Consider the following 27,164-nt stretch of genomic DNA (forward strand, 5'->3'; position numbering starts at 1 on the left):
GGATTCATTGTGCATACTAATAGCTTACTGATATTGGGATGACAGTTTACAGTACAGCTGTTGACATATGGACACACTTTTCCTGTGATAGGTGTCTGCACACCACGGCTACCTGTGGGGAGGGACCATGGTCTGGAAGGAACCGGCCCATTGGGTTCCCTGATGGCCTGAGGGAGTCAACCTCAAGCCCCCTCCTCTGGAGAGGCGGTAGGCAAGTCCTCTCTTGGCCCCATGGACCTCAAGTGGCCCTGGGGATTTCCCAGCCAGTGGTTCTTCGCCAAGTTCCTCATTGCTGCCCCACTATATAGAGTTAGAAGCCATGACCCTTCGCTATACACTCGTGGCCATACCTTATATGGTGCTCTACTGATAAGTCCAGACCACTGGGTAAGCCAGAATAATTTACTTTTTTTTTTTTTTAATTTGAAGTGTTAGGCAACAATGTGGACCTACTCTGTAAAAATACCATGAGTACTGGGTGGTGAGCTAAAATAGTGGGCCATGCATGGTCAGAGGAGCCGGGTTCAGGTTCTCGGCATCTTGTTGTACTCTGTCAGCCCTACCAGTCCTACCCACAACTTAGTTATAATGTGTTTTCATTATAACTTAGTGTTGGTGATACTTGCTTTACAGGGATGTTATGAGGGTTTAATAGATACATATATACCTCCAAAATGTTGCTGAATCCAAATGCATATGAACTATGAATGAAATTGTTATCTGTTTTTCAAATATTGCATTGGGCTGTACAATATTCAATTCTTATATTTAAGCAAACATACTGATATATGCTTAGAAATTTATTTGCTAATTATTTCTTAACAAATATTTTTATTCCCCGCAACCCCTCACCCCACTCTAGGGATAGCAAAATAGCTCATTTGGATAATGTACAGCTTTGTCATGTGTGTGACCTAGGTTTGAGCCCAGGCCCTCACTCCTATCTGTCTGTCTGTCTGTCTATCTAGTCAACTTTCTTCCTTTATTTCATAGGATAGAGAGAAATTGAGAGGGGAGGGAGCAGTAGAGAGGGAAAGAGAAAGAGAGACACCTTCAGTACTTGTTTCATTGCTCTTGAAGCTTCCCCCTTGCAGGTGGGGAGCAAAGGCTCAAACCCAGGTCCACTGCTCCCCAACACACTGTATTGAAGGAAGCTCAGTGCTATGGTCTCTTTAACTATTTCTGTCTTCCTGTCTTTATTTCAAACAAACAAACAAACAATCAACAGACTAGATAGCCCCCCACCCACCTTTAGAGGAGAAAGGTGGAAGAACCTAAGGCAACTTCGGTTAGTTTAATTAGAGAATGATGTTATTCCAAAGGATTTTGAAAAGCTCTAAGTTTTGAGGCAGAATAGTATTGAGTGCCTCTTAGGTGGGCTGTAATTAGTTTTGTCCACATGATATTAACATGTGGGGTAAGCACAGAGGGGGGCTGTATTTACATTCTATTATTGATATCTTCTTAAACATTCCCACCCACCAACTTAACAAGGGAGTCCACAAGACTTTGCTAAGTTCTTCATTGCTAGATGATGCTGGGATTAAAAAAAAAAAAAAAATCAATATTCCAAGAAATACGGCTTAATTGCATTATGTAACTAACACAGGTTCTAACTTTGACAAAGTATTGAATGTATGAGAGAAATAGAATGATGGACAGATTTGAGCACTTAGGGAATAAATTCATATCAACAACCATCAGCTGCTTATTTCTAGTGTTTGTTATTTTACACACATTTCTTCTCCATTTATTTTTTTAAACAGATACTGCTCAGCTCTGGTTTATGGCCATATTGAGAATTGAACATAGGACCTCAGAGGCTCAGGCAGGAAAGTCTTTTTGCATAACCATTATGCTACCTCCCCAACCCTTCTCCATATATATGTATATATATATATATATATATATATATATATATATATATATATTTTTTTTTTTTTTTACTCCAATCTTGCCTCTTGTTTCTAATGCTGAGAAATGTTGACAGCCATGCATTCTAGTATATAAATTTATTTCTCACTCTGACAGTTCAAAATCAAAGATGTTAATGGGGTTCTGAACTGTTTTATTTTGTTTTATTCCTTCCTCATATTTTAGAAACTGATTCTTTAAAGTATTGTGTTCCTTCATTCTATGTAATATACTGTCAATTATTCATTTCCTGGACAATGTCTACGTATGTTTAAGTCTTCTATAGTTTTGGAATAGTTCTCATTTTCTTGCTAGAATAGGAATGTGCATGCTAGCTCTTGAATTAGCTTGAGAAGTTAAAAAATAGTAGGTAGATAATTGATTTATAACTACATTATCGAGTTTAAAGTGTTAATATTATTCTGGTTCTGAAATTTCTGCAAGTTGCAGGAGAGAAAAGTGGCAAATTAGCGGCAGAGGATGATATGGGATTTCATACTGGAATTTTGGCCCCTAGTTTCAAGGGGAGTTGGTGCATGATGGAGTATTTGGAAGAATGATTGTACTGCCTGGTCATTGGAAGCATCAAAAATTTGAATTGTTCCAGAATATCCCATTAATTCTGACTGTACCCCTAATTTTCTCTTAATTTAGTCACCTAACCCAAGATTTTTATAATTGAATTCATCTCTGCCATTATGCCCCATCTTCATCATCCCTCTTTTTTAGTGTTTCTTCTTTTGGGAGGAATAAAACCGTTTCCCAGGACGGAGGCTCTTAAGTCTCTCCCCCATAGTGGCTGGTTTGCCATGGTTTTGATCCCAAAGAATTATGGAGGACTGTGATTTCAGGAATTATAAATTTATTCAGAAAAAATGAAAGTCACACACATAGAGAGGAGACACCTGGGTCATTTTGAGCGAAATGGCAGAGTGGATGAAGCTGGGGCCCATTTTTATGCATTTTTCTAAGGCCCTGCCTTCTCTTCCTTTCTAAGCCACACCCACATTTGCTGCTTCCTCTGGTGTTTTTCCTTTGTCTTAATCTGTTGGTAAAGGAAACAAAGGACCTGACTGCCTCCTCAGATGTTCTCCATATTCTCTTCCTTCTCAGTGGCAGAGGCAAAAACAATGGTTTCTGCTCAACAAAGGTTCCATGACAGAAGTTGTGGGTGCTAATCGAACGGAACTAATATCCACTTGTAAGTGCAAGACCAAAAGCTAGTCTCTCACTAGTGATACTTTACTAAACTTTATCTCCACTAATCAATTGAGAGACATACTTATTCTGCCCTCCAAATAGCTCTTAAACAGACACCCACATCTTTGTTCTGTGGGTGCCAGGGGCATGATCACCCCAACTGTATCATCTCTAGTGTGGACCTCTGCAGAGTCTTCTCTACTCTCCCTCAGAGTCCTCTTCATTCTCTCCCCTACACTTAATGGCTGCAGATCAGAATGGTAACCTGAGAGCCTCTCCCCTCCCATTCAATGGCTTCTTTCCCCTGACACATCTTCTTAACAGAGCCTCTAAGGGCTTGCTTAATGCCTGTGCCTGTCTCCTTCCAGACTCATCTCAGCCCTGGTCCTTCTCCCTGATCTCCAGACATACTAGCTTTCCTCCAGCCTTCACATCCACCCTGAAACAGGAAACCTGCTGGCCTTTGCACATACTCTAGTCTCTGCCTACAACTTCTTTCCCTGTGGTTGACTCAGTCTTATGCATCCAATAGGTCTCAGCTCCTTCAGCATGCCCTCTTTGTAACTCCCTTAACCTGGGCCAGGTGAGGTTTCTGCTGTTTCCTGGTGTTACCCACCCTGTGCCTACAGTCATGGTGCTTCACATAATTGTGATTCTGTAAGTATTTGTATAACTTATTAATTAATAAAGGCTATGAAGCCAAGGATTATCTATCTAATATTTCATTTGTCTTCAAATTAAATCCAAAATTTGATATATAAAAAAGCTATATATCAGTGTTTTTAACACAAAACCTGGCCTTAGTAGGTACTCAGTACATTTGGAGGTAGTGGTGGGGGGTTGATCGGTTAATCAATCTGCAAAGCTTTCCCAAGATGATTGACTCTACTCTGTCAAAGCAAGAGGCAAGAAAATTTTCTCTCTTGTATTACTGTCTAAGAATCTTACTCTAAGACCTAAAATTAGTTGTTAATTTTATGTTAAGATCCTCATGTATGTCTGCAGTCTTTCCTGAACACTATTCTCTCTCCCCTCCCTTCCTCTCCTGTCTCCTCTCCTCTCCTCTCCTCTCCTCTCCTCTCTCCTCTCCTCTCCTCTCCTCTCCTTTTTGTCTCCTCTCCTCTCCTGACTCCTCTCCTGTCTCCTCTCCTGTCTCCTCCCCTCCCTCTCCTTTCTTCTCCCCTCCCCTTTCCTCTCCCCTCCTCCTCCCCATTCCCCTCCTCTCCTTTCCTCTCTTCTCCTCTCCTCTCCTTTCCTCTCCCCTCCTCTCCTCTCCCCTCCTCTCCTCTCCTCTCCTCTCCTCTCCTCTCCTCTCCTCTCATCTCCCCTCCCCTCCCTTTCCCTCCCCTCCTCTCCTCTCCCTTCCTCCTCCCCTTTCCTCTCCTCCCCATTCCCCTCCTCTCCCCTCCCCTCCTCTCCTTTCCTCTCTTCTCCTCTCCTCTCATCTCCTCTCCTCTCATCTCCTCTCCCGACTCCTCTCCTCTCCTCTCCTCTCCTCTCCTCTCCTCTCCTCTCCTGACTCCTCTCCTCTCCTCTCCACTCTTTTCTCCATCTCCCCTTTCTCTTCCCACAGCACTGCTCAGCTATGGGTCATGTTGGTGCCAGGGATTGAACCTGGGACCTTGGAACCTTAGACTTGAAAGTTTCTTGTATAAGCATCATGCCTCATCTCTGGACCTCTCTCTTTTTTTCTTATTGATGCTTTCTCATATATGTTAAACTTTCATACAGGGTATATTATGACCACTTTGCTCTCTTTTTGTTTTGTGTGTCTCTGAGAATGGAAAATAGAGTGGTGGCATTCTGCTTCCTGATTTCACACAGGAAGGTTTTAAGCAGTGAGTAAGATGATGTGTAAGAAATGCCTCTACAGTGTACAAATCAGTAGGTGTTCAGTGCTGTTACTGCTAATTCTCATGCAAAAGCAGCTTGAAGGTCAGGTTGTGGGTAGGAATTTTATAATCTCCAAGTGTGAGGATTCTCTCAGGAATGGGGCCTCAGGACATCACCTTTCATTTATACATGAGACATAAATCAATAAACTAGCTTGTGTGTGAATGAGTGTGTGTGTGTGTGTGTGTGTGTGTTGCACTTAGTTTATGTGTGGGTGCTCACTTTACTTTGATCATTTTCTACAGGTAAGGCTCACAAAAAAATATCACTAAGTGCTCTCTTGGTTCAGGAAGGATTAAATGCAGGCAGTGTGGATAAAAACACACATATTCAATCTCCAAGAAAATACATATTTTATGCTAATATACCAAAGTATGATTTAAAAGAATGTAAAAGTATGGCTTTATCAAATACAGAATGAACTAATATTAAAATTTATTAATGTATCATTAAAAGAATTGGTAAAATGATAAAACTTCAAAAACATTTAAGAATCTGGAGTTTATATGACATAGCCCATTAGGGAGATCATACACAGAAATGTGTGCATGCATATGAAATGGAGTCCAGTTTGATTAATATTCCTTTTTTTTTTGCTACCAGATTTATTGCTGAGGCTTGATGCCTGCTTGACAGTTCCACTGCTTCCTAAAGCCATTTCTTTTTTCTTTTCTTTTTCTTAGAGTGACAGACAGAGAGGGAGTGGGGTGACAAGGAGGAATAGCAGAGGGAGAGGAAGAAATACCTGCAGCACTGCTCCACCACTTTTGAATCTTTTCCACTTAGGTGGGGACCAGGGGCTTGAACCCAGATCCTTGTACATGGTGATGTGTGTGTCCTACAGCGTGCACCACTTCCTGGCCTTGAGTTTGGTTATATTCTATAGGGCAACTCAACACTAGTCTTTGGGGCCATTTCTTACTGAAGTAATTTGCATTTGTCTACAAATTAATATACAGCTTCCCTGTGTCTGGGTTCTAATCAATAGTAAACAGAAATATCAAGAGAAGCACATTCTCCCAGAGAATTAAATGACTCCTCCTGGGTCAGAGGAGCAATATTTCAGTTTAGCATTGTCAGCATTTGCAGTGATGCTTTTGGTGTTATTCTCAGGCTTGAGCATAAGTCTTGCAATATGTGAATGCTTTAATGTGAGTTCTCAATTTGAGAACTGAGAGAGAGACCTCATAACATACAATGTAAAATGGTTAAACCAACAAGAAGAAACATTGGAGAAATTAACCAGGGCAAGAGTCCAAGTAAAAGCCCCCCAAAAGTTGAAACACAAAATAATGAGGTCAACATCCAAACACTAGTTAAGGAAATAATAACAGAGATGAGTAAAGAGTTTGAAAGAATTGTCATCAGAAATGCAGAAACAACAAATGAGACCCTGGAAGAAAACACTAATTATCTCAAGGTTATTAGAGAGCTGAAATAGCTGAGCTAAGAACACAACTAGCTGAACAAGCTAAAACAGTATCAGAACAGGGTAACAAAATAGATGAACTCCAGCGAACAGTAGAGGAGGGAGAGAGAATAGAATAAATGAGGCTGAAGACAGAATTAGCAAGATCAAGGAGGAATTAGAGACAACTAAAAAAGAAGAGATCTCAAAAAGAGATTAAGAGATACTGAAAACAACAACAGAGACCTATGGGATGACTTCAAAAGAAATAATATATGCATTATTGGATTTCCAGAGGAAGAAAGAAAAGGAAGGGAAGAAAGTATTCTTTAGGACATAATAGCTGAGAACTTCTCTAGTCTAGACAACATAAAAGACATAAAGGTTCAAGAAGCCCAGAAGCTCACAAACAGAATTAACCCAGACTTAAAGACACCAAGACACATCATATTTAGAATGGAAAGGAATAAGGATAAAGACAGGATCCTGAAGGCTGCAAAAGGAAAACAAAGAGTCACCTACAGAGGAAAACCAATAAGATTAGCAACAGACTTCTCCACAAAAACACTATAAGCCAGAAGAGAATGGCAAGATATCTATCGAGTGCTAAATGAGAAGGGCTTTCAACCAAGACTACTGTATCCTGCTAGACTGTCATTCAGACTAGATGGAGGCATCAAAATCTTTTCAGACAAGTAACAGTTGAAAGAATCAACTATCACCAAGCCTGCCCTTAAAGAAATTCTGAAAGGTCTCCTATAAAAAGTCAGATAAATATGCATTATGTCACTCTAAAAATCTATAAGAATGGCATTAAAATATCATCAATCCTTGATATAAATAAATGTCAGTGGTATGAATTCACCTATTAAAAGACACAGAATAGGAAGATGAATCAGAAAACACAACTCAACCATATGCTGTCTACAGGAAGTCCACCTAACTCAACAAGACAAACACAAGCTCAAAGTGAAAGGATGGAAAACTATCATACAAGCCAATGGCCTACAACAAAGGGCAGGAACAGCTATTCTCATATCTGACATGATAGACTTTAAAATAAAATTAAAAAAATAGGGATGGACACTACTTAATGCTCAGAGGATCATTCAATCAAGAGGACTTAACAATTATTAACACCTATGCACCCAATGAGAAGCCATCTAAATACATCAAACATATACTGAAAGAGCAACAGCAATATATTAATAGCAACACAGTCATAGTAGGGGACTGCAACACCTCATTCTCTCAACTTGACAGATCATCAAGGCAGAAAATCAATAAGGACATGAGGAAGCTCAATGAGGAGATAGATAAACTAGAACTAGTGGATATTTTCAGAATCATTCATCCCAAAATACACATTGTACTCAAGTCCACATGGGTTATTCTCAAGAATAAACCATATGTTAGGCCACAAAGACAGCATCAGCAATTATAGAGCATTGAAATCCTCCCTAGCATCTTCTCAGACCACAGTGGAATTAAACTAACACTTCACAATCAACAAAAGATTAAAAATAGTCCCAAAATGTGGAAGCTCAACAGTAAACTACTTAACAACTACTGGGTCAAAGAGGAAATAAAGGAAGAAATCAAAATGTTTCAAGGGTTCAATGAAAATGAAGACACAATCTATCAAAATATTTGGGACACAGCTAAGGCAGTACTGAGAGGGAAGTCTGTAGCCATACAAGCACACATTAGGAAACAAGAAAAAAAAACACAAATAAACAGCCTGATTGCACATCTTAAAGACCTAGAAGAAGAAGAAGAACAAAGGAACCCTGAAACAAGCAGAAGGAAAGAAATCACTAAAGTTGGGGCAGAAATCAATGACATTGAAAATAAGAAAACCATACAAAAGATCATGAAAGTAAATGTTGGTTCTTCGAAAGAGTGAACAAAATTAACAAACCTTTAGCCAGATTCACAAAACAAAAGGGGAGAAGACCCAAATAAATTGGATCATAAATGAAAGAGGAGATATGACAACAGACACCACAGAAATTCAGCATATCATCTTTGATATAACATCTATGAATAACTATATGCCACCAAGCTAGAGAACCTGGAATAAATGGACGATTTCCTAGATACCTACGAACTTCCAAAATTAAAAAAAAACAGGAACTAGATAACATGAACAAGCCCATCACAGCTAATGAAATTGAATTTGAAACAGTTATCAGAAACCTTCCCAAAAATAAAAGTCCTGGGCTGGATGATTTTACAAATGAATTCTACAGAACCTTCAAAGAAGAACTAATACCTCTACTTTTAAAGTCTTCTAGAAGATTGAAGACACTGGAATACTTCCTTCCAGCTTCTATGAAGCCAACATCATGCTGATACCAAAAGCAGACAGGGACACAACCAAAAAAAACCTACAGACCAATATCACTGATGAACATAGATGCTAAAATATGGAACAAAATTCTAGCCACCCAGATACAGTAGTATATTTAAAAGATTGATCATCATTACCAAGTGGGGTTTATCCCAGGGATGCAAGGTTGGTTTAACATATGTAAATCAATGAACGTGATCCACCACATCAATAAAAGCAAGACCAAAAACTACATGGCTCTATTGACTGATATAGAGAAAGCCTTTGACAAAATACAGCATCCCTTTATGATCAAAACACTGCAAAAATCCGAAGTAGATGGAAAATTCCTCAAGATAGTGGAGTCTATATATAGCAAACCTACAGCCAACAACATACTCAGTGGTGAAAAACTGGAAGCATTTCCACTCAGACCAGGTACTAGACTGGGCTGCCCACTATCACTATTACTATTAAACACAGTGTTGGAAGTTCTTGCCTAGAAATCAAGCAGGAACAAGGAATTAAAAGGATACAGATAGGAAGAGAAGTCAAACTGTCCCTATTAGCAGATGACATGATAGTATCCATAGAAAAACCTAAGAAATCCAGCAGGAAGTTTTTGGAAATCATCAGGAAATGCAGTAAGGTGTCAGGCTACAAAATTAACATTCAAAAGTCAGTGGCATTTCTCTAAGCAAACACTAAGTTAGAAGAAGTTGAAATCCAGAAATCAATTCCTTTCACTATAGCAACAAAAACAATAAAATATGTAGTAATAAAACTAACCAAAGAAGTGAAAGACTTGTATACTGAAAATTATGAGTCACTACTCATGGATATTGAAAAAGACCCAAAGTAGTGGAAAGATATTCCATGTTCATGGGTTGGAAGAATTAACATCATCAAATGAATATACTACCCATACCCATATATAAATTTAATGGTATCCCTATCAAGATCCCAACCACATTTTTAAGAGAATAGAACAATTGATACAAATGTTTATCTGGAACCAGAAAAGACCTAGAATTGCCAAAACAATCTTGAGAAGAAAGAACAGAACTGTAGGCATCACAATCCCAGATCTCAAATTGTATTATAGGGCCATTGTCATCAAAACTGCTTGGTACTGGAACATGAATAGACAAATTGAGCAGTGAAATAGAATTGAGAGTGTGGAAGGAAGCCACACACCTGTGGAATCTAATCTTTGACAAAGGTGCCCAGACTAGTAAATGGGGAAAGCAGAATCTCTTCAACAAATGGTGTGGGAAACAATGGGTTGAAACATGCAGAAGAATGAAACTGAACCACTCTATTTCACCAAATAAAAAAGTAAATTCCAAGTGGATCAATGACTTGAATGTTAGACCAGAAACTATCAGATACTTAGAGGAGAATATTGGCAGAACTCTTTTCCACATAAATTTTAAAGACATCTTTAATGAAATGAATCCAATTGCAAAGAAGACTAAGGCAAGCATAAACCTATGGGACTACATCAAATTAAAAAGCTTCTGCAAATCAATAGAAACCACTACCCAAACCAAGAGACCCCTCACCGAATGGGAGAAGATCTTTGTGGGGAAATTGTGAGGAAGTGGTTGAACTTGGCAGGGTTTGACCTGAGAGGCAAGTCCATCCTGTCAGTCTCCCTCTCTCTCCACTGAGAGGTCAAGTGAGGGACACGAGAAGCCCCCAAGTTTTGCCTTATCTTGTCAGACTCCCTGCCTCACAAAGCACCCTGCATTCTTGATACTATGGCCTGCTCCCTTAGCTACATAATCATTGTTTTGCCTAAAAGATCCCCACTCATCCCATTCCTTTAATCTGTCTTCTTTCTACCTCAAGGCCCTCCCTGCCTGCAGGGTATTATTTATCCTACCAGTTAAAACCCTCTCAACAGTTGCTAAGGAAGTTCCTAGTTTTCCCAGTCCTTTTGCCTTTCTCTGCCTCTTTCCAAACCACGTTAAGTCATTTCCATTTCCAACTTGCCACTTCTGGGCCTGATTCTTAAAAACCTTGGCTCTCTGATCAATAAAGAATTGAATTGCCTCGCCACCACCAGCTCAATTGCTGAGTCATCTCTCTCGATTTGCTGAGTGAGTAGCAGCCCAGGCTGGCTCTGTTCACATTCTATCCAACCCAGATATCTAAGTTTGGGGACTTTATTGGGGAGTGGAACACCTGGAATGGAATTAGAGAATACTATCAAAGGAAAGGTCTCATCCGAGTGATGAAGCTGAAGGGTTGTCATTTCATACCTGAAGTCTCTGGACACAGTCTGAAGTGAACCATGCTGGGGTGGCACTCGTTGCTTTGATTAGGTTGGGATCAGTATATGCAATATTATTTGATATGAATTGAGAGAAGCATGCAGGAAAGTGGGCCCCACCCTAAGGTTCCAGGACTGGGGGAAATATAGGCTCTATAGTGGAAATGTGAGGTTCCTGCTGTCTTAGGGTTCAAGAAGACAATGGATAGTTACTGTTATCATCACATTATTTGGTAATTGGGTTAACTTTGGAAGTCCCTTTGTTAGGGTTTGCTGTATAATACCCAGCATCTTGTATATAGCTGTGCTACTGGTTGCTTCTATTCTCCCTGGTCTAGGCTTTTGAGAGAGTTGACACATCAAAGACTCAGCCTATGTATTCAATAGACTCAGTCTGTGTTTTTAAAAGTTTGAGACATATGATCAATTTTTCCCCTCTCATATTAATTAAATAGTGGTTTATATGACTACACTTTAATAGGAATGTACATAAACACCATACCACCAGCAAAAGACTGTGTCCTTTCCCAACCCCCCCCCCCCGCTGCCCCAGGAAGCCAAATGTTCACCCTCCCCACACCACAGGGTTTTTACTTTGGTGCCCTATTTAATCAGATCCTACTTTTAGTTTCCCTTTCTGTTCTTCTTTCTCAGCTTCTGTTGATGAGTGGGATCATACCATACTCATCTTTATCTTTCTGTCTTAGCTGACTTAACATAATTCCTTCTAGCTCCATCCAAGATGGGTCCGATAAGGTGGGTTCATTGTTCTTAAGAGCTGCATAGTATTCCATTGTGTATATGTACCATAGCTTTCTCATCTACTGCTGAGCACCTGGGTTCCTTCCAGGTTTTAGCTATTATGAACTATGCTGATATGAACATAGGTGTACACATATGTTTTTGATTGGGCATTATGGAATCTTTGGGGTATATCCAACCCCCAAGCCTAGATATAGTCCAGGTACCCTGAGATAGAGCATATGTTCACACATGCCCATAAATCAGGGAAAAATATATGCCTGAAAGCAGAAATACATGAGTCTGCGGGGAGTACCCCCCCCCCCCCAAAACACTTCATCTGCACTATTCCAGCTTTTAGGTCCATAACTGTTCAACAATTTGTTTGGCTTTGTATGCTAACTCTCTTTTCAGCCACCAAGTTCCAGATGCCAGCATGATGCTGACCAGGCTTCCCTGGACTGACAACCTCTCCAATGTGTCCTGGAGCTCCATTTCCCCAGAGACCCACCCTACCAGGGAAAGAGAGGGGCAGACTGGGAGTATGGTTTGACCAGTCAACGACCATGTTCAGCAGGGAAGTAATTATAGAAGCCCAACCTCCCACCTTCTGCAACCTACAACGACCCTGGATCCATACTCCCAGAGAGATAGAGAATGGGAAAGCTATCAGGGGAGGGGATAGGATATGGAGTTCTGGTGGTGAGAACTGTGTGGAGCTGAACCACTCTTATCCTATGGTTTTGTTAATGTCTCCTTTCTTAAATAAACAATAAAAAAGAAAAAAAGAAAAAAAAAGAATTGAATTGCCTCACCACCACCAGCTCTGTTCCTGAGTCATCTCTCTCGCTTCGCTGAGTGAGTAGCAGCCCAGGCTGGCTCCGGTAGCGTTCTCTCCAACCCAGAGAGTACATGCCCGAGAAGAGGCACCCCCACACTAGCCTGGCAGATCTTTACATGCCATACATCAGACAAGAGGTTAATAGCCAAAATATATAAAGAACTTGCAGAACTCAACCACAAGATAACAAGTAACCCCATCCAAAAATGGGGAGAGGACATGAACATAATATTCACAACAGAAGAGTTCCAAAAGGCTGAAAAACACATGAAAAAATGCTCCAAGTCTTTGATTGTCAGAGAAGTGAAAATAAAGATAACAATGAGATACCACTTCACTCATATTAGAATGTTATCAATCTTTTAGAAGAGTTTAAAAGTAGAGGATTTGACTCTTCCTTGAAGATTTTGTAGAATTCATTCGTAATACCATCTGTCCCAGGACTTTTATTGTTGGGAATGTTTTTGATAAGTATTTCATTTTCTTTGGCTGTGACTGGCCTGCTCATATTTTCTAGTTCCTCTTTGTTTAATTTTTGAAGTTTGTAGTTAAAAAATGACTTCAGAACTGAGCTTATAGGAGTTGGGCGTTAGTGCAGTGGGTTAAGCACACATGGTGCAAAGAGCAAGGATCCCGGTTTGAGCCCCCAGATTCTCACCTGCAGGGGAGTCGCTTCACAAGTGGTGAAGCAGGTCTGCAGGTGTCTATCTTTCTGTCCCCCTCTCTGTCTTCCCCTCCTCTCTCCATTTCTCTCTGTCCTGAACATCAACAACAAGAACTACAACAATAAAATAACAAGGGCAATAAATAAATATAAAAAATGTTTTTTTTAAAAAAAGAACTGAGTTTACCAAGGCACTGAATTAAAATTGCAATGCTGAAAGGCATTTAGACATTATCCTTTCTCACTTTTCCCCTTTGTTCTCTTTTATTTCTCTGAGTGCCTTGTGCTGCCAAAATATTTACTTCCACTTGCCTCCTCCCCAGCCCCATTTGCTGCTTCTCTTGATTTGAGAATTGAGGGTACCAAAAATATTGAAAACTAAAGCTTTTGCCTTAGCATGGTTTCTCAGCACTTCCTTAGCTGCTTCTCTTACATTCTTTTTCCCTCTTTGCCTTTACTTCAGCTTAATCCATACTTCCCTTTATGTATGGCTGATGGGCCAGCTAAGTAATATGAAACCATGACAGTGGACAGAACACAGCAAGGCCGTTGGTCATGATCCCTGTTGATGTTATTTGCGTTTCTAAAAGGAATGGAAAGAGAAATATTACACAATCTGTAATTGCCAAAAGAAGATGTCTGGGGGGCGGGGGGAGCATGTGGTGGTGTACGTGGTTGAGCACACACATTGCCATGCTCAAACCCCTGCTCCGGGGAAGCTTCAAGAGCAGTGAAACCGTGCTATAGGTATCTCTTGTCTCTATTCTTCTCTATCTCCCCTTCTTCTCTCAATTTCTCTCTGTCCTATCAAATAAAGCAGAAAGAAAGAAAAAAAAGGAAGGAAAAATGATCCCTGGGGTGTGGATTTGTAGTATTTATATTTAGTCCCAGCAATCACAGAATAAATAAATAAATAAAAAAAGAGAAAGAAAGAAAGAAAAAAGACATCTGCTTGCTAACTATTAAGAAATCATTGAAAATCAACATTATAGCTGTCTTCTTGGGGGAAATGTTTTCCATGTGTGTATTTTCCTGTGTTGTCTTCATAGCGTCTGCCATCTGGAAGAGCTGTTGGGAATCTCTGATGACGTGGCTTTTCCAAGTCTTTCTTAACAGCTCCAGAACCCCCTTGAGTCTTGAAATGATTGCCCCTGTCTCCCCCCCCCCCCAATTTTGAAAAGCAACGTAGCAACTGAAGGCAGAGTTGGGGAGTTGATTTCATGATAGCTCTGCTCTGTCTGCACACCCCGACCTCAGACATGACTGCCAAGTTGTCCTCTTGTCTTCTTTCTCCTTCTCTTGCTAGTTTACCTTGTATGACCCTTTCTGTTTTAAAAAGGTCTTGGCCTTACATCATGTTTAGGAAAGGCAGCCTCAAATTTATGCAGCTGTGGAAGATTATATCCGAGAGCATGGTGAGAGGTAGGGGAGGTGGGGGAAATTTGGGGAAACTATCATGTGCGGTTAATAGTTTCCTCATAAATCTTCCAATGATCTGAAAGTTGGTGATCTTCCCTCCTTTCTCTGTCCACTGACATTACTTAGAAAAAGAACTCTGTGTGTGTGTGTGTGTGTGTGTGTGTGTGTGTGTGTGTGTGTGTGAGAGAGAGAGAGAGAGAGAGAGAGAGATTCTGGGTTAGAGTCAGTTAAAGCTTTGAGACAATAGATACCAACTCTCTCACATTCTAAAGCCAGGAGCACTTCCCTCCTCTAAGCTACCATGGAAAGTACTGACTGAGAGTGCTCAGCTGCCTACCCACTTCTTTTTTTTTTTTTTTTTTTTTTTTCCCCTCCAGGGTTATTGCTGGGCTTGGTGCCTGTACCATGAATCCACCGCTCCTGGGGGCCATTTTTCCTCCTTTTGTTGCCCTTGTTGTTGTAGCCTCGTTGTGGTTATTATTATTGCCATTGTTGACGCTATTCGTTGTTGGATAGGACAGAGAGAAATGGAGAGAGGAGGGGAAGACAGAGGGGGAGAGAAAGATAGACACCTGCAGACCTGCTTCACCGCCTGTGAAGCGACTCCCCAGCAGGTGGGGAGCCGGGGGCTCGAACCGGGATCCTTACGCCGGTCCTTGCGCTTTGCGCCACATGCGCTTAACCCACTGCGCCACCGCCTGACCCCCTGCCTATCCACTTCTTATATAAGAGGCCAGGAAAGGAGCTGAAGGTTATGTCTAGCAGTGCACTAGGCACCACTCATTCTTGCATAGAAAAGAGTGGTCTGGGAGGTGGCACAGTGGATATAGCATAGAAAAAAGAAGAAACATTCTTCTCTCTCTCTCTCTCTTTCTCTCTCTTAGCAAAATGAACTTTAAGAAATCAGTGGAAACCTTCATTTGTGACCACTTCCATCTGGGGGATGGTATTTGACACCCATCTCATACTAGAGAAGCCGAGGGATTTCTGGCTGGCTGCTGGTGTGTGTGTGCTACAGAACCTAAGGAAGGCTGCAGTGGAGCATCATGCTCTTCTTGGGAGATAAGTAAATAGAGAGAAAGATAGATAGACGGATGGATGGATGGATGGACGGATGGACGGATGGATGGATGGATGGATGCACCAGGCAGAGAAAGCTTGACACTATTGAGGAGGTATTTGTGTGGCAGTGCATGGAGAATCCAAGAAAATAAGTCAACAGGCAGAAAACAAAGGGACAACGATGTTCTATTAGAATAAGCAAGTCAAGGGGCCAGGCAATGGTGCACCTGGCAGAACACACGCATTACAGTGCGCAAACACCCACGTCCAAGGTCTTGCTCCCCACCTACAGGAGGAAAGCATCACAAGTGGTGAAGCAGTGCTGCAGGTGTCTCTCTTTCTCTCCCTCTCTATCTGTTCCCCTCTCAGTTTATCTTTGTCTTATCAAAAACAAACAAACTGGAAAAAATGGCTGTAAGAGATGGTAGATTCATGATGCAGGCACCAAGCTTGAGCAATAACTCTAGTGACAATAAAAATAAATAAGTAAGTGTATGCCACAACAAGTACTGTGCTAAAGTCACAAAAATGGCCTGCAGAGCTCCGGCAGAATACTCTACGAATGGGCATCTCCCATAGCCAGAAATCACTGGTGCAAGTTACCATCAGTGAAGAATTTCTGCCTGTTTTCATACCCTTAATTCTTGGCTGTGTGGAGGGTTGAGGAAACCATCAGTCAGAGAAATAAAGGTCCATCACACCTGCTAGGACTGGCAAAGGGGCAAACTTAATTTCTGAATAAAGTTTGGTGCTTGATCATTACACTGGATTTGGGGCACTAAATGTCAAAATGAGCTAGACTAAGAGATTAAAAAGAAGATGGGCTGTTTTATTCCTTGGTGGTGAGAAGATAAGCTTCAGTGGCTCCTGGGGAGTATTTGAAGGACAGAAGAAGTACTAGCCACAGAGCAGTTTTAATCACACAGTGGGAGTAAAACAAAGGTGCCTGTGACCCTTTCTTCTGTTTATAGAGTTGGTGCTTCACACAGGGTGTGTGGTGAGGGATCATTCATTCCAGGTGGGCTCAGTTGGCTGGTTCTTCTCCTCAGTACAGGCATGGGATGGGACTAGCAGGTACTAGAGCATCTTGCTAATGTTTTGTCTTCTTCCTGGACCACTGAATGGGATGTGTACGTTCTCATGGTGAAGGAAAGGACTAGACAGGAAAGGATTAGAGGACAAGTGGAGGCCTGTGAGAGCTCTTAAGACAAATTTAGACATGAACCTGGTGTTATCAATTTTTATTTTATTTTTAAAATTTTTATTTATAAAATGGAAACACTGACAAGACCATATGATAAGAGGGGTATTATTTCACACAATCCCCACCACCAGAACTCCATATCTGATCTCCTCCCCTGATAGCCTTCCTATTCTTTATCCCTCTGGGAGTATGGACCCAGGGTCATTATGGGGTGCAGAAGGTGGAAGGTCTGGCTTCTGTAATTGCTTCCCAACTGAACATGGGTGTTGATAGGTCATCCATATTCCCAGCCTGTCTCTCTCTTTCCCTAGTGGGGCAGGGCTCTGGGGAAGCGGGGCTCCAGGACACATTGGTGAGGTCATCGGTCCAGGGAAGTCCATTTGGCATCATAGTAGAGTCTGGAACCTGGTGGCTGAAAAAGAGTTAACATATAAAGCCAAAAAAATTGTTGACTAATCATGAACCTAAAGCCAAGAATATTGCAGATGAAGGCTTGGGGTCTCCCTTTTGTAAATTGTTGTCAATTTTGACCATGTGCCCTTGTTCAGAGCAAGTCATCTATGAGAGAGTAATTCAAAGGGCAGAGATGTGCACTTCATGTATAATGGGGCCACAGTAAAGGCACAGAAGCAGGAAGTGACAAAGAATGAGTTCCTTAAGGGAATACACCAAAGACACTGTGGGAAACTATGATGGTACAAGACTCATCATTGCATATAGGTGGGGTGGGAGGATGGCGATCACATCTGCATTGCTTGTACCTTTCCACCCAGATCTGCCTTAGATACAATCAGTCATAAAAAGACTGAGGAAGAGAGGATTCAATTTATGGTGTATGTCCTCATGGGATATGAGATCAGTGTTTTCTCTTGCCATTTAAGAGGGAGTTAGGACTAAGGAGGGAGCCTTTTAATTCCTCTGCTCTTTTGCAACTCTAGGAGCTTGTCCTGGGGTATACTGTCACCAGTAGAGTGAGGAACCTATTTCCTATCCTCTAATCAATCTTCAGTCATCAGAGAAGAACCTCAAAGGTTAAGCAATAGCTAGCTACTAAGGGGCATGAAAATCTGACTGAACCCCAGACTCTATTCTAAGGGTGCAAAGGATTTATTTACTGCATATTTTCTAGACTCCAGAAAGAGGGCTAAATGTATCTGTGGAACATTTGACTTCATCTTCACCAGCGTAGTACTCCCTGATGACTTTGAATATCCCCAGTTAAATGTGAGGACCAGCACACAAAGGAGTGACTTTCCCCAGACCACACAACTCATGCCTGGCTAAGGTAAAGTGCTTGAGTTAATCTGTGTTGTAGTCACCATTGCCATTTGAGTCTGAACTGGAGGATCCATTGAGAAAAGATCCCTCAAAAAATCTCTGAGCTCCAGGTTGGGCTCACATATTTATACCATTTTCCATACTCCTATGGGGACCCCAGAATGAGTGCCCAGTGGGGGGAGGGGGAGGGACCTTTTTGAGATAAGCCATGTCATGGGGTTGATTGGCTGGCTGGATAAAGCTTCATATATAACTCTTCCAGAAAGACAACAGAGCAGATGAGATTAGGGATTTTAGGCTGGAAGAAATCTTGGAAGTCCATTTTAGGCAAGTTCCTAGGGGCACAGGACTATGGGAGTTTTGCTTGAGTTTTTTATCTAGCATGAAGTTGGATAAAAGCACTGGGAAAATTAGGGCAACAAGGGGAAAAATAAAAGGCTCTAGGAGCAGTGGCTTCATAGTGTAGGCACCAAGCCCCAGAAATAACCCTGGAGGCAAAAAAAAAAAAACTGGGAAAATTGTGTCAGAGTAGGGAAAAGGGCTAGAGTGTTGGATTAGGTCAGAGAGTAGCTCCAACTCTTGAAAACATTCTGTGGATAGAATTAACTATTTACTTCCATCCACCCAATGCTGGGAACATTGCAGGCTGTGCTCATTTCAGGACCAATTTTCCTTGAGTGGGAGGGCAGGATACACCAGCTTCCCTTTGGTCTGGGTTTCTTTTTTAGTGAGCAAGGAACTCTGCCTTTCTAGAATACCCAGCAAACCTCTTCAGGTGTTGTCTTCCCTTGTCAGAACTGGAGGTACACTCCCCTTCAGCCACAGTCTTCCTTGTTTTCTTTTCTTTCTTTTTTTAAAATTTCTTTATTGGGGAATTAATGTTTTATATTCAGCAGTAAATACAATAGTTTGTACATGCATAACATTTCCCAGTTTTCCATATAACAATACAACCCCCACTAGGTCCTCTGTCTTCCTCTTTGGACCTGTATTCTTCCCTATACCCACCCAGAGTCTTTTACTTTGGGGCAACACGCCAATTCCAGTTCAGGTTCTACTTGTGTTTTCTCTTCTGATCTTGTTTTTCAACTTCTGCCTGAGAGTGAGATCATCCCATATTCATCCATCTGTTTCTGACTTATTTCACTTAACATGACTTTTTCAAGGTCCATCCAAGATCGGCTGAAACCAGGCTCTGCATCTTGCTGTCATCTTTTCCTGGACCAATTGCAAGTGTTGACATAGCAACTATAGGAATTAGTACAGAGAAAATATTTTGGCCCTGTTGGATCTTTGACCAAAAGCTATGCTGGATGACTGACGGTATCATGACTCTTCATTCCAGAAGTGGCTGCCTTTGGGTTAAGAATTTTCTCTTAGGGGATCAGATTGTGGTATACCTGGTAGAGCACACCTGGTATAATGCACAAGGACCAGGGTTCAAGTCCCCAGTCCCCATCCATAGGGTGAGAAGCCTCAAAAGTGGTAAGGCAGTGCTGCTTCTTTCTCTCTCCCTTTTAAAAATCTTCAACCCCTATCCATCTCTCTCTTTCTATAAATAAATAAAATATTAAAAAGAGTTTTTCTTGGACCCGAGATTGTCACACCTTTATACATGTTACCATGTGTAAAGACTAAGGTTCAAGTCCCCAGTCCCCACCTGCAGTGGGGAAGCTTCACAAATGGTGAAGCAGAGCTGCACATGTCTCCTCCTTCTCAACCTCTCTCTCCTCTCAGTTTCCCGCTGTCCTATAAAGAAAAGAAAAGTTTATAAAGGGAGAGGGATGGCTGCTGGAAGCAGTGGATATCTAGTGTAGGTACTGAGCCTCAGTGATAACCCTGATGTAAATAAAATTAAAAAGAAAAATTCAGAACTATTCAAAGTTTGTGGCTAAATGTAGATCAAACCTGTAAGGTAGAGTGCTATTTTATGTTCACACTATCTTACATATCTAGATATTCTGAGCTGCAAGCCCTGAAGAATTACTTTTGAGTATATGGAAGAAAAAGAAAAAGATAATGAAAATAGTTTCTTCTTAACCAATTTCTCTAAGAAGCTAATAAACTCTAAGCTTGTGATGAGAAATTTGGCATTGAGTCTACTCTTCCTTCCACCAACCTGACTTATCACACAGTGAAGGCCCTTAGAAAAAGGAAAGTCATGCTACCACGCTCTTTGCAAAGGAGGTCAGGCAATGAGTGACAAACTGGATGAGGGTGCATGTTACCATGTGAAAGGAGCCTGGTTGAAGGAGCCTCTGCCCCTCCCACCTGCAAGGGGGAAGCTTCACAAGTGGTGAAGCAGTGCTGCAGGTATCTTTCTTCCTCTGTGTGTGTGTCTATCTCCCCTCCCCTCTCAATTTCTTTCTGTGCTACCATATAAGAGAGAGAGAGAGAGACAGAGAGAGACAGAGAGAGAAAAAAGAAAAATGGCCACCAGGAGCAGTGGATTTGTAGTGCCAGCAATAACCCTGGTGGCAAAAATAAAACAACAACCAAAAAAGGGCAGACAAAAATAAAAGAAGAAACTCAGGTTCTTGCCCAGACCTACTAGATCGGCATCTTGGTATAACCATCAGGGGACTCAGATGGCCACTAAAGGCTGGGCAGCCTTGCCCTTCTCCACCCCAGGGTTTGAGGGCATTTTTTAGCTTCCATGTGAGACCAGTCATTCTCGGCTACATCTCAAAACCCTTTCAGATATACTTCACACTGCCTGAATGGGTAATTTTTTCAACCAAGTCCAGAACATGAAAATTGTTGATTCTGGACCAACATCTGGCACAGCTGGCACCAAAAAAACATTTAAAAAGTAGCATTTGTTCTACCACTTTCTCTTTAATCCTGCTAGACTCTGTTCTCTCTATTATAAATGTCCCTTTGTGTGAGTTATTAGTGATACATACCAGATCACCCCAAAACCTAATGACTGAAAACAACAACCACTTGATATCTTGAAGTTTCTGTGGGTCAGGGAAACTTGCTAAAGGATTATTGGCTCATGTCTCTGAGTCAAGGCCCAGGGCTGCTAGCTTTAGCAAGAAAAATAAAAAGCAGGTGCCTAGTGAAATCAGAATTTTGGATGAAAGATGTCTGTTTCCCAGTGCCAATATTATTCCATATTTGGAACATACCTGAAGTGAAAAGAAGGAAAAGATTATCTGTTTCAACCTGGTCTAGGTCTCCTGGGAGGTTATGGTTAGTCAAACTGTTAAACAGGACTTTCATCAACCAAAGCATTGCTTATTTTTTATTCTTTTATTTTTATAGGACAGAGAAAAATTGAGGGGGGAAAGAGAGAAATTCAATAGAGAGAGAGAGAGAGAGAGAGGGACTTGCAACACTGCTTTCCCCCACAGGTGGGGACTAGGGGCTTGAACCCAAGTCCTTGCACATGGTAATATATGTTCTCAATGGGGTGTGCCACCACCTGACCCTACCCAGTTACTGTAAGGAACAGTTTGGCTGCTAATTTCATGTGTCCTTTTGACTGTTTTGTGGGTGCTCAGATACTGGATGGACACACACACACATATGCACGCACACATGCACGCATGCGAATAGCAAAAGAAACAACAAAAGTACAGTCTGCTTCTAAGTAGTCTCTCAGGGTTTTTGGTTATGGTCTGGCCTTGAGCCCTCAACACCTGTGTCTTCCCACAAAACTGCCTCGCCATGTGGCAGCAGCCCAGTTGGGCGTGATCTAGTCACGGAAGACCAATAGGAAGCACTACCTAGTACAGAAATCAGACTTCTTGCATCCTAATCTTGGAAGCGCTGTCCCATACCCCAATAATTCTTCCATATTTTATCCATGAATCTGAAGGTCTAGCTCACATGCAAAGGGAATGATTCTACAAGGATATGCAAGCCAGGAAACAGGACTCACTGGGGGCCATATTGAGGTCTGCCTATCATACCCTTATTTCTTTTTTCTAAATATATATTTTTAATTTAATTATTTTATTTTTTTGCCTCCAAGGTTATTGCTGGGGCTCGGTACCCGCACTGTGAATCCACTGCTCCTGGCAGCCATCTTTTGTCTTTTTCTATTTATTTATTTATTATTTTATTTTATTTATTTTACTTAAAAATATTTTTATATTACAGAATTACAGGTCTACAGGGGTTTGAATCCACACCATTCCCACCACCAGAGTTCTGAATCTTCACTCTCCCCACTGCAATCCACCACAGTCCCCTAAAGTTGTAGACATGGGCCAACCATCTTCTCTACAACTATCTGTCCACATTTATACATAGTTGCCCCTTCTTTTTCTGATTCAATCCTCTCTTTCCCCTCTAAGCCACTCATGACATCATAACTACCTCCATATGTCCCTCTCCTTTTCCTTCTCTCTCTCTGGGTGCTGATGGAGCTGGAGTGCAGAGTCCTCTTATCTTCATCCTATCACTTCTCCCTTGCTGGGAGTATGGATCAAGGTTGTTTATGGGGAGCAGAAAGTAGGAGTTCTGGCTTCTGTAGCTGCTTCTCCGCTGAGCATGGGCATTGACAGGTTGATCCATACCCCCTGCCTGTTTCTGTCTTTCCCTAGTGGACCAGAGCTCTGGAGATGTGAGGGTCTAGGACACATTGATGAGGTCATCTGCCGAGAGAAGTCGGGGTGGGATCATGGTAGCATCTCTAGTTTGGTGTCTGGAAAGTGGCATGACCTAAGTTGAGACAAGATGGTTAATGAACAGAAACCAAAAAGCAGGATCAGAGCAGATGAGATTAGGGATTTTAGGGTAGAAGAAAGCTAGGAAATCCATTTTAGGCGTTTTCCTGGGGGTGCACAACTATAGTAGTTTTGCTTGAGTTTGGTAGCTAGCCTGAGGTTGGATGTGCATATTGTCTGAGAGAATCATGTCAGAGTAGAGAAAAGGGCTAGAAAGTTGGATTAGGGCAGGGAGTAGCTCCCATTCTTATAAAAAAAAAAAAACTGTGGCTAAAATTAACTATTTATCTCCATCTACCTGCTCCAAGGCCCATATGTAAATGCATATTTATATTTAGTGCCAGAGTCTGTGTAACCTCTAAGTCCCTACTGGTCTGAGCTTATAGCTCACGGTCACATGAGGAACATTGCAGGCTGCCATATTTTTTCCATTGATGTTGTTGCTGTTGTTGGGTAGGACAGAGAGAGATTGAGAGAGAAAGGGAAGACAGAGAGGGCGAGAGAAAGATAGACACCCACAGACCTGCTTCAGTGCTTGCAAATCGACCCCCCTGCAGACTTGCTTCAGCACTTGCAAAGCAACCCCTCCTGCAGGTGGGAAGCCGGTGGCTCGAACCAGGATCCTTGAACACATCCTTGCACTTTTACTATGTGCACTTAACCTGGTGCCTTACCGCCCACCTGTCTTTTCTAAATATTTTAAAAACAGCTATGTACTGAGAGAGAGATATAGTGAAGGAGACCACAGAACTATTCAGCTCTGGCTTCTGGTGGTGTCAGGAGTTAATCCTCAGAATCAGAGCCTCAAGAATTATAGAACCATTTTTTTCTGTTCCCCAACCCTCGTATCGTTACTCAGCTGGATGAAGGTAGTAAACTGTGAATCTTACTCATAAAGAGGGTTGTCATTCCAGTGATGTAAAGGTAGTGCAAAAAAAAAAAAAAACCTGAGAAAATGAGTTTTGCATTAGAGTGACTGGAAGACCATTTAAGATTTAGAGGACCTTGAAATGGTGGGATGTCTGTACATGGCAGCTCAGCCTCTGACTCCACCACCAGGAGTTTTTTGTTGTTGTCGTTGAATTTCACTTGGACATTACTAGAAAGGTTCGCCAAGTCTTCTCAATCTTGCCAAAATTACTAGCTAGGATTGAAAAAGAATCATCCCAGCAGTATATTACTTGGTATTTTGTAAACAAAGTGTCTTTGGGGAGCTAAGAAAGTAGGACTGGAGATGGGGAGGAGAGTGGCTGCTAGAAAACCCATTCAAAATGCCTTCTTTGAACTGTGCTCCAGGAGCTCATTCCACTGAGAGGAAGTGGACTTTCTTTCCCTTCTATCTTCCCACTCTCTGCTCTCTAAGAGAGGAGTCACAGACGATACTGCACCATAGGCCAGGCTCAATTCTGAATCCAATCATACTCAGAGCATTTTATGGTAGGGGGAAATGGGATCAAATATAAAGGAAATAAAATAGTAGTAGTGAAGGGCTGTGAGCCAAAAGAACCATTAAAATAAGAACATGAAATAAAGAACATTTAACCATCTTATGGCCTTTAGATTTCTGTGGTTGGTGGTTCTACAACAACCCCCCTACCTCAATCAGCATAGACATTAAGAAAATTATTTCCATAGAACCCAACTTCATTTGAAGCAGTATCGCAGAGCCAACTTCTAATAATTATAAGGCAATTCACAGAAATTAAGCTGATTCCATGGCAGCCTAATCAACCTAAATTCTTGTAAAACTGTTGTTTTTCCAGAGCTTCCATTAAACACAGGCTGGCCTTGTGAGACTATTTGTATTAGATTTGGGGGTGAGGGGAAGAGGAGGAAAAACAGATTAAGTGGTTTTTTACACAAGTTTTCAGAGTACTGTGTATATTGTACATCATGTGTATCCCCAAAGGAGTCTATTCACTGGAGTGTAATAGAATAAAATTGGAACCAGGTTGACTATGGAGATATCTCTAGTAAGCTGAGAATGTTTCTTTATTCGTGTTTCAAAGTATAGATAACATACCTTACTTAAATGTATTACAGAAACAAGGCTAATCTCTCCCAATTCCTTGTGGAGCTTAAGACCACAGCATAGAAGGCTCCCTGGAGCATGCTAACATTGGCATTTCGAGAGGGACTTCCATTCCTCAGAGGCAGAAGGAAGAGGAATTAGTTTGTTCTGTGAAGTGTATTTATCACATTTTGCTAGTGTCTCTGAATCTTTGTCTATTAGCCCTCAGTCTGTTCTATGTTTTTGTTTGTTTGTTTGTTTTTAGTAACTAAGCATTCATTTTAACAAAGATTTATTATGTAAAAGTACCATTCTAGCAACAGCAGAAGGAAGAAATATCTACCCTCATGTAATGTTCCACCTGGTAGTAGGGACCTGGCAAATGCAACAGGCATGGCCTGAGTCAACTCTGTTCACACACACACAAATCCCAGGCACTATTCCTTGTGCTTTACAAGAACTAACTCACTTCATTCCTACAACAGCCATATCCAGTGAGTTCTGTTATTACACACATTTTCTGGCTAAAGAGAGACTAAAGAAGTTTTTAGAATTTAGAACAGTGCTCCCTTCAAAGGAAACTTCTGTGTTGAAGTCCTAATTCCCTAGTACCTCCAACTGTGACTATAAATGGGCAGAGGGCCTTTTAAACAGATTATTGAGTTAAGTTCACTAAGATGACTTTAATATAATTGTTGCTCATAGTGGAAGGAAATTTAGACATAGAGAAGAAGACCTTGTAAAGACAAGAGCAAAGCTTGAGAGGGTATCTTCTAGTCCAGGAGTGAGTATTCAGAGGAAGCAACCTTGCTAGCACTACTGTAAATATAAAAAAGGGTTTTTTTTTTTTGTGGGTTTCATAAACTTGGCAGGTTTCTTAGGTTCTTCAAATCCACTGTGAGGAAAATAGGTAAGAGAGAAAAGACTAGCCAGCCATGTGGAATGTGTCCTGGGTCCTTAAACATCCGCTCATGACGTTCCAGGAGAAGGCAACAGGAGAAGCAGGTGCAGCAGATCAGGAACCATGGGGAAGCAAGAGAGAGTAACAAAGGACCACAGCTCCACCCGACTCTTCCTTAAATAGTTGTGCAAGTCCCTAAGAGTTTATGTCTGTCTAATCAAGAGAAACATGAAGGAAAATGAGCAAAACCCCAGAGGTTCCAGGACTGGCAGAAATATAGCATTTGTAGAGAATGAGGAATGTATTAGAGTTTAAGAAGGCAATAGATGATGATGATTATTATAATCAAGTTATTTGAGAGCTAGTTTTACTTTGAAAATCCCATGGTTAGGATTTTCTGTACCATATAAGACCTTATCATGACTTAATGTCATTTAGGGCTATTTACAAATAACTATGTCTTATATACTGATAAGGCCACAGCCTTCATTTTATTTATTGTCAGTAAAGCATAACATATACCCAACATCACCTTAACTAGACATCTAGTTTCTGGGACTATGAAGAAATAACTTCCTATTGTTTAAACGCCATAATTTTCCCCCCACTATTATAGCTGAGCTGCACTTCTTAATCACTTCTTGAACACTTGGATTATTTCAATTTGTTTTTTCTATTTCTGGGCCACAATTAAAGGATAGCACAGGGGAGTCGGGCGGTAGCACAGCAGGTTAAGCACACGTGGTATGGAATGCAAGGATTGGCTTAAAGATCCTGGTTCCAGCCCCCAGCTCCCTACCTGCAGGGGAGTCACTTCACATTCTCTGAAGCAGGTCTGCAGGTGTCTGTCTTTCTCTCCCCCTCTCTGTCTTCCCTTCTTCTCTCCATTTCTCTCTGTCATATCTAACAATGACGACATCAACAACAACAACAATAATAACTACGACAACAAGGGCAACAAAAGGGAAAAAATAATTTAAAAAAGAAAGTCTTTAAAAAAAATAGCACAGCAGCAGTCAGTGAAGTAGTTCAGCAAGGAAAGCATATTTCTTGTGTCCATGAGGCCTTGTATTTGATCTCCTCTACCATACTTGCCAGAGTGGTGCTCAAGGCCACTGGAGAGATGCAAATGCATGGTAGAAGAGTCAAAGGATGGAGACATCAACTCTCTGAAGGTTGGGGGTCCTGTATAAAGAGGCACTTGGGATGATCCTTGAAAGTAGATTTGAACAGATTTGAAAAGATCCTGTAGTTGAAATAAGGCATTTCAAGCTGTACAAACAGGGAAGGAAGGCTCCAGTCAGAAAATTTGTGATGAACTTATCAAACCCGGTAGGAC

Source organism: Erinaceus europaeus, chromosome 10 (assembly GCF_950295315.1).
Source record: "Erinaceus europaeus chromosome 10, mEriEur2.1, whole genome shotgun sequence".
Lineage (NCBI taxonomy): Eukaryota > Metazoa > Chordata > Mammalia > Eulipotyphla > Erinaceidae > Erinaceus > Erinaceus europaeus.